General features: G+C 34.3%; 1 long non-coding RNA gene across 2 annotated transcripts; it reads left to right on the forward strand.

Annotated features, from left to right (window-relative positions):
- The first annotated feature begins 7,411 nt into the window (after window positions 1–7,411).
- On the forward strand, window positions 7,412–8,945 carry LOC121118923 (uncharacterized). Of its 2 annotated transcripts, none has more exons than XR_005864614.2 (3): window positions 7,412–7,864; window positions 8,226–8,351; window positions 8,404–8,945. It is a non-coding gene; the product is annotated as an uncharacterized lncRNA (long non-coding RNA). The 2 variants fall into 2 exon arrangements; XR_005864613.2 differs by having other exon boundaries at window positions 7,426–7,864; window positions 8,240–8,351.
- The last annotated feature ends 4,149 nt before the right edge of the window (window positions 8,946–13,094 follow it).

Below are 13,094 nucleotides of genomic sequence, written 5' to 3' on the forward strand. Positions count from 1 at the left end.
TTGACCTAGGTACAATAATTTTTTACATTATAATAGATAATTTATATATACGCAATGCAAATACGATTATAGAACGATCTAATAAAATATTTTTAATACATTTAAGGGTCGAATAATATATACATTTTTGATTGACTGTAGGATTTAAATCCTTTTATTTGTTGGTCTCATTTTGACATGTAATAGTTTACTATTTTCATTAATATTAATGAAAAAAGGGTTTATATTCTTATATAATTTTGTTGTTTAGTTTTTTTAAGTTTGTCCCAGATTGGGAGTTATTCTAATTTTGTAATATCTAATGAATTAAATCTGTTGACTTCCTTAGTCACTTGCTCCACAATCTTTTCGTAATTCTCTTTTGAGATATTGAAGAGACCGCAAACTTATAGTTAGAGTTGTGAAGTTTGTAAGGAAAAAAACTACATTTAAAAATTATAAAAGGAAAACCAGTTGTGAATGCGCTGTTTTTTCTTTATGTTTATTATTGAATAGGTCGTTGTAATGTTCGCTTCTCTCTCTGAAAAAAGAATGATTCCTTTCTTTGGTATAAATTAATTTAAAAATGGATACTAAATTATTTAAACATACCGAGTGGTCCATCAAAAAACACTTTGAATTTTAAACTTCAACAAGATATAATTTATTTATAAAAAATATAATTTCAACAAAATTAATAAAAAAATAGATCATTAATGTAGCCGCCCTTAGTGGTAATCTAGGCATTCCCCTCCACAAGAACCCAAAAGATGAAGTCAAGGGGGTGGTATCAGAGCTTTAGGGGGTGGGGGCAAAAGTATCAAAAAAGATTTCAAAGGACTCATTCGAAAGACTTTTGCAACAGAGAAGATGGATTTTTTTCATTGCTGGTATCAAAAGTGGCCTCTACAACCTCACAAAGCTCTTTCCACCAGCTTTTTTTATATTTCTCTGGACAATCTAGTGTAAAACCCCGAGATCTCTTGCATGGGTTCTCATAGACTTGAGGGGATTTGCTTGAGCTATTTTTTTTAACTCCTCCGGATCCAGTTTGTCCTTTTTGACGGAGCCCTTCTTCTTCTACAACGTTTTGGACTTGTTGACGGCGTACACGGTGGCCCTGGAGACGTCAAACTGCTTAGAGTGCGTGAATGAAAACAAGCAACTGATATTGTTTCAATGGTTTTAATTCAGTAATGTTATAAGCTTTGCTCCCGCTTTCCCTGCACACTTGCACATTAGTAATGACATAACTTATAATTAGAGTTGAGTAGTTTGTAATGAAAAAAATATCTTTAAAAAATAGAAATGGAAAAACGGCTGTTGCGTGTACTCTTACTCCTTTTATTTCATTATTTAATAGGTCGTCTGAAAGAAGAATTTTGACTGTCTTTGGTGTTAATTAATTTAAAAAAGCATGATAAAATAAATATACATGTTTTAAATATATATATATAATTACAATATTATAAACGTAGAAGATTCTCTCTCCTCTTTATAGTAATATCTATTTTCTCCTCCCCAATTCATAAACAAACAGTTGATATTTACAAAGGTCTTAATTCAGTTGTATTATACATCTCGCCTCTAACTTTTTCTCACACTCTTACAAAAAAAACCTCTCTAATTATAATTATTTTTCTAATAATACAGCAACATAACCCCCTTCTAACCCCCTTCTTCCAAAACACAATAAAACAAGTTTTATAAAGCCGAAAAGTTTTACTTTTTTACCATAATTATAGTACATATAAAAAGTTTTGTGTAACACAGTTTTGAATATCAAATTAGATAGAAGACATCCATTTAATTGTCTATACGCCAAGTATTTTAATACTAATTGTTTCTCTTTAAATAACTTTTCATTGAGAGGTTGATGAAGGTTAGTTATTTTATTAAAAAAATGCCAAATTTAATTGACAACATATTTTATGTTACGTTGTGAATCATTATTTCACAAAATAATTAGTTTTTGGCGATTCCGTAGTGCTCATAAAAATCTTGGTTTTTCTAGAATAAATCTGGTTTCAATTTTTCCATATTAGAACAAACTACACCCCTTTGAAATTCCAGGATAAATTACTGTAGATGAAACTTGGATACATACACCATTGTACGCCCTAAACAATAATAGAGTCCAAGTAATGGATTCCAAAGATTTTCGTCCGATGAAAAGGCAATCACTTTCGTGAACAATTATTTTGCAGAGAAAAACACCGAGTACTATTTAGAAAGATTACAGAGATAGGATCATACCTGGGATAAGTGTGTAGAGTTAGAAGGAGGGTATGTTGAAAAATAAATAAAATGCATCAGATAAAAATGTGTTGTATCTTTGTTAGGTTGGAAAATTTTCATACCATCCTGGTATATAGGTGTTATATATGTATATATATAACATTTTAACACAATGCCATTCACTAGGTAAAAGGACCTTCCTTCAGAGCTCTAGACTATGGAGGAGGCAAATGCTCCAAATCCTCCAACACAGCCCGTCCCAGATATACAGGTGTCGGTACGATCTCGAATCACCGAGGTACTCCTTCCTCAGTTCGGTGAAGAGGAAATGGGAATCTGGTTCGCTGGATTAGATTTAATCTTCAGGAAATACAGGATTGTAGAGGACGAAGAGAAGGCAAATATAATGATAGCGACGCCACCCTGCCATATCCTCAGAAACTTACCAACAGAAGATTTGAGGAGGTCTCATTGAAGAAATCAAGGATTTTTTTATTAAGAAGTACGGCACTTCTCCCCAAGAACGGATTTGGAGTGTCATGGATCATCTAAATGACGAATCTCTTGCATCGAGTAAGGTAATTGAGATGGTTCGCCGACTATTGGATCTAGCATTCGTGCCTGACTTGAGGGATTCCTTATGCAGGGATATGGTGATACGATCCGCCCTGGAGTCACACAGATCCATGGCCTGGGCTCAGGCAAGTTTGAGTTGGATGAATTTGTCAAGTCTTGTGATGGTTTATAGGAATCTGTTACGGCTCGGATATCATCTTTTTATTCTACTTACTCAAGCCCACGTGAAATATTTGAAGTGTCTATGGTGAGAGGGAAAATAGATGTGAATTGGAAAGAAAAGAAGAAGCAAACTTCAATTAGCTATAAACACAGTACCTACAGGCTTGAGGTAAGCTCCGGACCCAATGTCCCGTCTTCTCTCTCATTTCAAAAAACTAAATAGTCCTTAGTTCTTCGGGGGCTGAGGTATTAAACCCAGACAAGGATCTAATTTACGCGATCGACAGTAAAAACAAAACTAAGCTCCTTATCGATTCAAGACCTCAGGTCCCTATTTTACCCAAAAAATTGGTACTTAAGGTTTTGAAAAAGACTAAGCTATCGTCTTTGATCACCTTCGGAGGAGAAAGAGTTGTTCTTTCGGGGATGTCGTCCCTAGATATTGTCCTTGACGGGAAGAACTCCTCCTTGATTTTTTATGTAGTAGATAGGCTCCTTCTTCAAAAGAACGGCGTGCCTCCACCTCAACAAGCTCACCCATGAGCAAGAGTTCACGGAAAATTTCCCTTTGCTCTTCTCTTCCTGGGATTATCACGCTCCTATTCTGCACTTGGTGAAACACTCGATAGTTACTTAGGGGCTCCCCTGTTTTACTATTGCTCGGAGACTCAGTGCACCCAAATTTACTTTTCTGAAGAAAGAAGAGGGCGATCCCCTGGAACTTGGAGCGAAAGTGTCATAATCCTGCTTCTCATTGGTAGTGCACATCGTCAAGTCAAGTCAAGAGGAGGGTTCTACCCTTAGGGGGGAACTTTTGTCACCTGAATTGCATTTCTGAGCTGGATTACTATCCCTTTCCCAACCTGAGGGACTTTTGTCAAGGCCTTGGGGAATTCAGACTGTTCAGTAAGATGTATTTATGTAAGGCATGCCATCAGATCTCTGTAGATGATCAAGACACTTACAAGACGGCAATCATTACTCCATTTGACCTCTTCGAGTATACTTGCATGCCTTTTGAGATCAAAAATGTAGCTCAGTCTTTCCAAAGGTTCATGGATTCCTTATTCAGAAATGTTCCGGGAGATTTTGTTTACTAGGACAATATCCTAGTACAATATCCTCTTTATAGTGCTGTCGAAGCTCCAAGTAGTAGGTTTCCGTCCCTCGGGAGATAAATGTAAATGGGCAGTCAATTCTTTAGATTTCCTGGTCCGCCACGTCTGATGGGCTTTTCAAGTAGAGTAAAAGCTATTTGAGTCTTAGGGATGGTTCAATGTTATGCAAGGTTCATACCGGGCTACTCTAACTACACAGGAGCCATGCATCCCCTATTACAAAAGCATGTCAAGTTTGAATGGGAAGAAGAACAGCAGGAAACCTTTCAAAAAATTAAAAAGGTTCTTTCTCTTTCTGGGGCTTTTGAGAGGACAGTGTTCCTTTGGGACTGACAACAGACGCGATGTTGATTGGGATGGGAGCTTCGTTAGAGCAATGGACAGTAAATGCTTGGACACCATTGGCTTTTAGGCCAAATCGTTGACTCCTAATCAACAAAAGTACTCGGAATTTGATTGGGAGTTTTTTGAAATCAAGGAGGCCCTGTCACATTTCGGCGGGTCACTGAAAGTGCTTGACTTTACAATATTTTCCGACTGCCAGCCCTTGAGTTCTGCATTGGAATGTAGGAATCCCTCGTGGACAGCAAGACTGTTTAGATGTTTCTCCTATATATCTGAGTTTTATTGTCAGATTAAAAATAAGTCGGGGGGAAGAGAACGTCGTGGCAGACACCACGTAGGGACTGATAGCTCCACTCAGATATGAAGAACTTGAAGAGGTGTTGCAAGACCAGTCTTCAAGCAACCCACGTAGCCTGGATTTTAAAACAAGGTCTTTTGTTACTAGAAGGTTTGGAAGTGGTGTTCTGGTAGGTTTGGACGGAAATAAATTTCAGAGCAATAGTGTAATCAAATCTGGTCTGGTCCTACTCTGTTTTCTTCTGAACATCCAACATTTTGTACACTTAACATAGATATTGTTGGACCCTTACCTCCGCCAAATGGTTACAGGTATCTTTTAACCGTTTTGGATAGGGCCACAAGATGGACTGAAGTTATTCCTATGTGTGATACTAAGGCTGATACCATTGTGGAGTCTTTCTTTTCGGGGTGGATATCAAGATTCGGCGTGCTGGTTTCTGTTCACCCAACAGATGAGTTCAATTTACGGGAGGACTTTGGAAGAGGCTAGGAGAAGTCCTCGGATACACCAGTTTGTTCATTACGACTTATCCTCTCGAGTCGAAACGAATACTGGAAAGATTTCATAGAACTTTTAAGGTAGCCTTGGCTGCAAGGATGGAGCAGGAGGGCGAGTCGTGGTTCAAGGTGTTTCTATTTTTGCTCATGGGGATTAGGGCATCCATCTCATCTTTACCAGGAGCTTCATTTTCGCCAATCCACCATTTGTTGGGATCTTTTCCCTGCTTACCGATGTCGTCGGCCTATTCCTCTGATGCTCCGAAGGACAGGGACCTTTTCATTAAAGGGAGAAATATGAAGCATATTCTGCCGAGAATTATTTCTCAACCTTCAAGCCGAGTCCAGCTCTAGATGCACTCAAAAAGGGGAGTCATGTGTTTATTAAAAACATACAGATCAAACCAGGGTTATCTCCTACGTACCTTTGTCCATTCAATGTATTGTCTAAATCCGACAGGACTTTCGAAATACACATGAGTCATCTGTGCATCATTGTATGGGTCGACTGTTTGAAGCCTGCTTTTGGTGTTTGGGACATTCTCCCTGCTTTTAGAAACTTATTTTAGATCCTCCACCAAGGATTTTATCATTCATTTTTAAAACAACAACAACTCCATTTTACGTTTTTTTTTCTATTTTCTTATTATACGTTTTTATTAGAATGTTCTCATTAATCAATGTTTTTTATTAGCATTTTCTCATTTTTTAATGTTTTTAATTGATTGGTGTATTCTTTAGCTGGCGTAGAGTCTAGGGGAGTGAGTACTAAAGGACCTCTTAGAGTTCTTCTTGTTTATACTAATAATATGTCTCATAGAAGGAATCTAATAAAGATTTGTTGAAGTAAGATAACCAACCTGTGTAAACTTATAATAATAATTCATTATCTCATGGGTGTACTATAATTGAGACCTCGAAGAAAGGTTAGTAATTAATCAATCCCATCAAGTTGTCAAATAATGATATAACTTTATATACCAGAACATTCTGAAAACATTACACTAAATCTTATGTAGTTTTAACTTTTTTATCCTTTCTATACATATTTTTTTGTGACTCTGTCTTGTATTCTTATTAAGGGAGGAAGTAGATGTTACGGAATTCCCTTTTAGATATATTTGGGATTTGTGGTAGTGCCCGGCATTACTATGAGTGATTGAGCGTCACTTTATGAAATAATGTTACATTTTCGTCTCGATAAATTACATGGCTGGATAAGAAAGTGCAACCTTGGGCCATAGAAAAGTTCGGGGACAACTTTGTTTTCACTCAAGATAGAGCTTTGTATCATTGCACCGCGAAGACCTAGGCCTTCCTGAGAGACAACTTTCCGGATTTTAGGACCTTGACATGTAACCGCCCTCCTCTCTAGACGCAATCTAGAGGGCTCACATATTGAATAAAAGTTGTGTCGAGCACTATTTTTAGATGATTTTGTCAAATAAATGTTATCGCAAAACCTATTGTTTAAATTTTACTTTTGAAAAATGGAAAAAAATAAAATGTGTACCAATAGGTAAGCTCGACCCTGTATAAGGAAACATTTATAATATGTCTAAATTTTGGGGTGTAAATTGATACTAAGCCTCTTTTTTAGTCTAGTAATATTTTTTTTTCTAATTATAGAAATATAATTTATTGCAAATGGGTAGTAAACTCCCAAACTTGTTTATCCTTTCTATACATACACTTTGAAATACTTGTATGGTACTAGGGAAATCAAATCACATTTTATAATTTAAAGAGCATTTTTGTTGGGGAAACAATTTGTAATACAGAACCAAAAAAAACAAACAATAGTCAGGGATATTTTGATGCAAATATGGTCCTTTTTTAAATCTGATGTCTCTATTGCTAATTTCTGCTGTTTGTATGTGTGAACATATCGAAATTGATTATGATTTCTGTTACTAACCTTATTACTTAGCAGTGAGGTGGCTCCTATTTCGTTTTTAAATCCTCCAAAAAGAAATATATGTTTTTCTCACCGAAAAAGATTGAGCTGATCCACAGCTATCAGACACTACCTAGCAGTCAAATTTTTCATTTTTGGGCGAAATTACATTCCACATGAATAAACTGAACTTGAAACTTTAGGTAAATGATAACTTTGTCTGTCATCTTCATAGAATCAAAATTAAAAACTTTTCTCATTTTTACTTTTTCAAAGAGTTTTGTGCAACAGTCGCCGAAGACATCATCCTCGATTATCCGAACAAGGTTATTCGTGACTTGAAGGAACATTTCTTGAAGATATTTTCAGAGTTTGACAGAATTGAGATTGGCATTCTTCTGTTCCAAAATTCTTTTGATTGTAAGCTCGATGATGTGCCAGTTGAACTACAGTTGGAATTCATTGACTTGCAAGCGAATGCCATGTTGAAAGAGAAGCACAGAGAAGGAAAACAAATGCACTTTACAACTGCGTGCCTGATGATGACTCTCAGACACGGAAGCATTTTGCCGCTTGTATGGTATTTGTGTTTGGAACAACTTATGTGTGTGAGCAAACATATTCACAAATGAATTATGTGAAGTCAGTACATCGAACGCAATTGACTGATGAACATTTGCAAACAATTCTCCAGATTGAATCCAGCAATTCCAAACCAAACATAGATGATATCTTGGAAAACTAAAAAAAGGTTAGTGAGATTAGTTTGTAAGAATAGGATCTGTGCAAACTATATCTGATGTAACTATATTTTTGCTAACGACGATTCTTTCATAATTTTTTCGAAAATAAACATGTTGGTTGTTTTTTATTCATTGCACACCACTCACCCAGGATTAAACTGGAATGAAAACTTTGTTGTTCGTGTTCTTTCCCAGAGCTTTCGTTCTAGCTTTCAAGTATTGAACAGAGCGATTATACGGTCATTGCTCGTTATTCTTTCAGTTATCAGGCCTGCAGTAAAAAAAAGTTTTGTGACCCATGCTATAGAGAGTCGAGGTTGCAAGCGAATAAGAAAGCCTATACGTTATTACTTTCTCATAAAATTTCAGAAACTTTATTTCAGATTCCCAACCTATGCATATTCAAAGGAAACTACAACATGTATTGATAACGTTCCCCAGGAATCCTGTTTATTTACATAACAATACTATATAGAACAGTAAAACATTAAATCGGTATTCATTCTATATTTAATTATCGCTAATGCACACTTTTAATATACAATAGTAATAAAAATCTGGCACTGATGGAGACATAGAGAGTTTGGACATCCACAACAATGGGTAAAGCTTCAAATAATAGGATCTGTATGTATAGTAAATAAAAATTAACAGGGACAATGGGTTACCCCAATTTTCTTTGAGCAGAAGGAAATAGTGGTTGTCGCCATGTACTGTGAACTCCTGTCTGACCAAGTGATACCTTGGATGAAAGCTAAATCCAATAATATTGAGTTCATGTTGCAACAAGGCTTAGACCCCTCCCACAAGGCTTGCAACACCCAAAACTTGCTTAAGGAAGAGAAGGTCCCATTTTGAACTCCCCCTATATGAATACCATGGATTACTTTTTTTAGGAAGAGTTAGAGAAGAAGGTCTCTGCCAATTCCCATAACATCATTGGCTCCTTGAAGGCCTCATCATTAAGTACTGGAACAAGTTCTTCCCATGGACGTTTTCAAGGCCTGCAGATTCTTTTAATTCACCTCATTTATAGCTACTACAAAAATTTTATGGTAATCTGTTTTTTTGTTTGTTAGTTATCGTGCTATGTGTGGACGCTACTTTTGTTATTTCCAAAACAATAGATCAAAAACAATTTCGTGTTTTAATTTTATACTTCTTCTTGATGAGAAAAAATACCGTTCAAGTAAAGAAATGGCTTGAAAGTGTTATTGGGACTCCACTTTATAAAGCGAATAATAATAAAATAATAATTTAAATAAAGCCAATTTTGAACGAAAAAGAACGAGTTTTCTTTGGTAAGCCTGGGACTTTTTAGCACATATCTTGTTCCTTGAAAGAGTGCCGCAACATTACTTTCTAATTTATAATTCATCACAATCAAGCTGTAGAAGTACTATCCGTTTGTAGGCGTGGTTTAATTCTAGAGGCGAAATTCTAAAGTTGTTTTGGAAATACATCCAGTTGCTATTATGCCTTGGAGTAGTCAGGCACGTGTATTTGTAAATGCGTTCAAAAATATAAATTACCAAAAATAGTTTGACACAATATTTTATAAATTAAACTAACTACAATTTAGCTTTCGAGTTTTTATTGATGAAATTTATGAAAATCAGTTGATTGCTTCAATTTCTAATATGCAAAAAGCGATTTTTGCAAATCACTTTTATAATTTAAAAAGCTATTTGAACACAAACAACTCCAAGTATTATGATGTTAAAGAGCTGTAATTAGTTTTATCAGATTTGCTGTAATGCAAGATTTTTAAATTGGGGCAATTTGTCCAAATCGGATAATTGAAACTGGATTTATTCCCGAAAAATGACATTTTAAAGGTTCTAGCAAATCATCAATAACTAATTGGTAAATTAACTTATCATCAAAAATTATAATATAAATTGTGTTGCCTATTAAATGCTGCATCTTTTTATATAAAAAAGCTATCCCTCTCTAACCATTTTAGAAAAAAGTTATTAAAATAGAACTAAAATAAGAAAAAATCACCGGCAATTAAAATACAGAATTTCAATTTATTTCGTCTCAAGACAACGACGGACGTCCTCCATCTAATATTGTACACAAAATTTAAATGCCTACTATCATTATGAAACTTTTTGGATGCATAAAACTTGCTTTATTGCCCATTAGAAAAAGAAAAAAATATATCAGGAGTGTCTGTAGGGTTGAGCTGGTAGGGTGGTAGCTCTCCCAAAATTGAGCATTTTTGCATTTTACTAGAAAATTTAATATTTGAAATTGTTATCCTAAAAATTTAATATTTGAATTTCTTTTCAAAAAATTTAATTTTTGAATTTTGTTTCTAAAACAAAAAAAAAAAAAAAAAAAAAAAAATGATAATACAATACAAATTTATGTAGATATATAATCCAGTGGACGCCCCTGTATATTGCCACACCCTGTTTGAACGGTTCATTATTTAATTCATGCATTTGGGATAAGTTTAAATATTTAGGAATATTAGCTCCAAACTGGCCCTTTATTTGATTTACATTTATGACTTTGTTTAGTTCCGATATCACCACAATTACATAATAAAGTATGCTGCCAATTAAATGTTGCTTTTTTTTTTTTAAATAAAAATCCATCTAAAATCACTTAATTAAAAGTTATTTAAAGATAAATAAAAGATAAAGTAATCACCGGGAATTAAAATACAAAAGTTGGGTTGAATAAGTGTTTGGACAATGGGGAACGTCACCTATTTTTCAAAACTGTTTTAAACAAAACATTGAATGTGTACCTGTACATTGGGAAATGTTGTTGTACCCTGTACAAACCCTAATTTTGTGAGTAATTTAATTCGCTTTGTTTATTATATATTATTTAAGTATGTCAATATAAAGCCCATATTTTTGCTTCTTGTCATTTAATTCATTATCTTGTTATAAATCTGATGCCGCCTAGATATATGTAGATGGGCAATATATATAAAGTATATTCTATTTATTTAAAAAGGGTATTTTATGACATTGCAGAGAAATAAATTTTTATAGAAACGAGTCGTAGTACTATAAAAAACATAAATGAAATTAAATTTCAGGGAAGAAGCGCAAGAGTTATATTTTTCATTTTACGCTCCGTTAGTAAATTGTATTAAAGAAAGAGAGAGAAGTGAATGGATTCTTGGCTTTGAAGTTTGAATAATATAAACATTAGAGCGGTCTGATTTTTAACTTTTTTTCGAATTTTGATTAGATAGTGTGTGGAAAAGTTGTAATATGGTATGAAAATTGCCTATACAAAATTTCATTGCTCTACGAGTTCATCTTTAGGTTGCATATCTCGAATCAATTATAAAAAAAGACAAAAACCCTTTAAATAGTAAATATAGATAATAAGAAAACTTTTTAAGTACTTTTTGTATAATATATTTTTCATATTCTCACCTACAAAAAATGTTTATAAAGTTTGTTTTTTCTAAAATTAACCTATGGAACAAAAAATGTGAGGAAAATTTTATTATTTTTTTTTTACATTTTCAGAAAGGAAATATCAAAAATTTTCTATGTTATGCTTTCTTTATGGGTAGCTTTAGAAAAAACTTTATTAATATTTTTTTTGACTTAAAATAATATATTTTATAATTAATTTATGTATAATATGGACTATTTTAATCTTCATTGAGGAAATAAAGAACTTTTGTCTCCTTTGAAATTTTGAACTAGATGTGCTGCATAAAGATGAAATCGTAGGAAATCGTAGATAATTTATTTTCTTACCAGATCCCACTTCTCCAAAAATGCCGTAATCGAAAGTCAAAAATAGTTGAAAAACAAAGCGGCCTAATATACATATATGTTACTTATGGAAGATAGAAAGGTCGTCCATAGTAGAAGTGTTACAACATTTACACACAATATGAAGTTGTCAACTATTCAATGAAATTTAAAGTTGTGGAATATGGGCTTAGACAAGACTAACATCATCTAGGAACCTTTTTGGAACTAGTTTTTTTTGTTTTGTTTTTTTAAGCAATAATTAGTCACGCTCAAGATTAATGAGATCGAACGGTCAAGCTTTCATAAAATGGGTTAATAAGCGGGAGAGTCCACGTAATTTATTTAGCAGCATTAATAGGAATTGGCATATTGCAAAGCGAGAGGAGAAGTCTTATGGTACTACAGTGTGTCCCAGCAAATGGCAAATGAAGCTTTGGAAAGGTGTCATTGACCTACTGAATAATTTACTGATTTTTTTCCCATGTTATCAACTGGTAGAGAAATAAAAACAAATAATTCTTGTGAAACAAATTTCACTTTTTGATAGTCAGTCTCTGGACAGTCTGGTGTGAAACCACAAGATATTTTACAACATGGACTGTCATTGACTTGAGGGGATTAGTCTGGGCTGTTTTCTTTAGCTCCTTCGGGTCCAGTCTAGCCTTTTGACAAAACCTTACTTTTTCTCCAACGTTTCAGACTTGCTGATGGCCTAGACGATGGTCCTGAAGACGCTCAATCCCTTGGAGTACACTTATGGTAATTTGTCGATCATGTTCAAGTGTCATTTTCTCAACTTGTATCTAAGCTAGAGAGCTCAAGTTTGTATTGTTTTGTAAGTAATTATTTATGATTTAATATATCGAAATATGAATTGATTTCAATCACTCAACCTTCATTGAATTAGTAAGTGTTCAGATTTCAATGGACCCCTCGGTATAGGATGTGTGAGTACAGCTTATAAATAAATAAATCAGCAAAAACTAAACAAAAACAACAAACAAGCAAAAGTAATCGCATAACATGCATAAACCCTTATAATCAACTGAAATTATTATAAAGAGTGATATTAACAGAGTCTAAAAATCTCCGTTGTAGAAGGAAGAGTGTCAAGCAGGCTTCAGGTGGTCCATTGATACGAAGTCTAAAGCATTTTTTAAGTTATCATTGGTGAAGTGCCTGGAATTGTACTCCAAGCTACATGGATTTGTAGAGAATTGGTATGTTACGGCAAATTCTAAGAAAGGAATGTGTTCAGCTTCAACTGAACCTAACAGTCTTGATAACGATTCCGCCACGGAATTTGATTTCCCTAGTGATCTTTTAATGAAATTCTGATATAAACACAAGGACAGCCTTGCTGTTCATACTCCAAAGCCCAGCTCAAAAGTCTTGTAATCCGAATAAGTTATAAATTCAAATCCTTCGAGTGATCAATGAAAATGTGAAACGCAATCCTAAATGACAGGAAGCTCCTTATCACAAGCAGAGTATT

Source organism: Lepeophtheirus salmonis, chromosome 5 (assembly GCF_016086655.4).
Source record: "Lepeophtheirus salmonis chromosome 5, UVic_Lsal_1.4, whole genome shotgun sequence".
Lineage (NCBI taxonomy): Eukaryota > Metazoa > Arthropoda > Copepoda > Siphonostomatoida > Caligidae > Lepeophtheirus > Lepeophtheirus salmonis.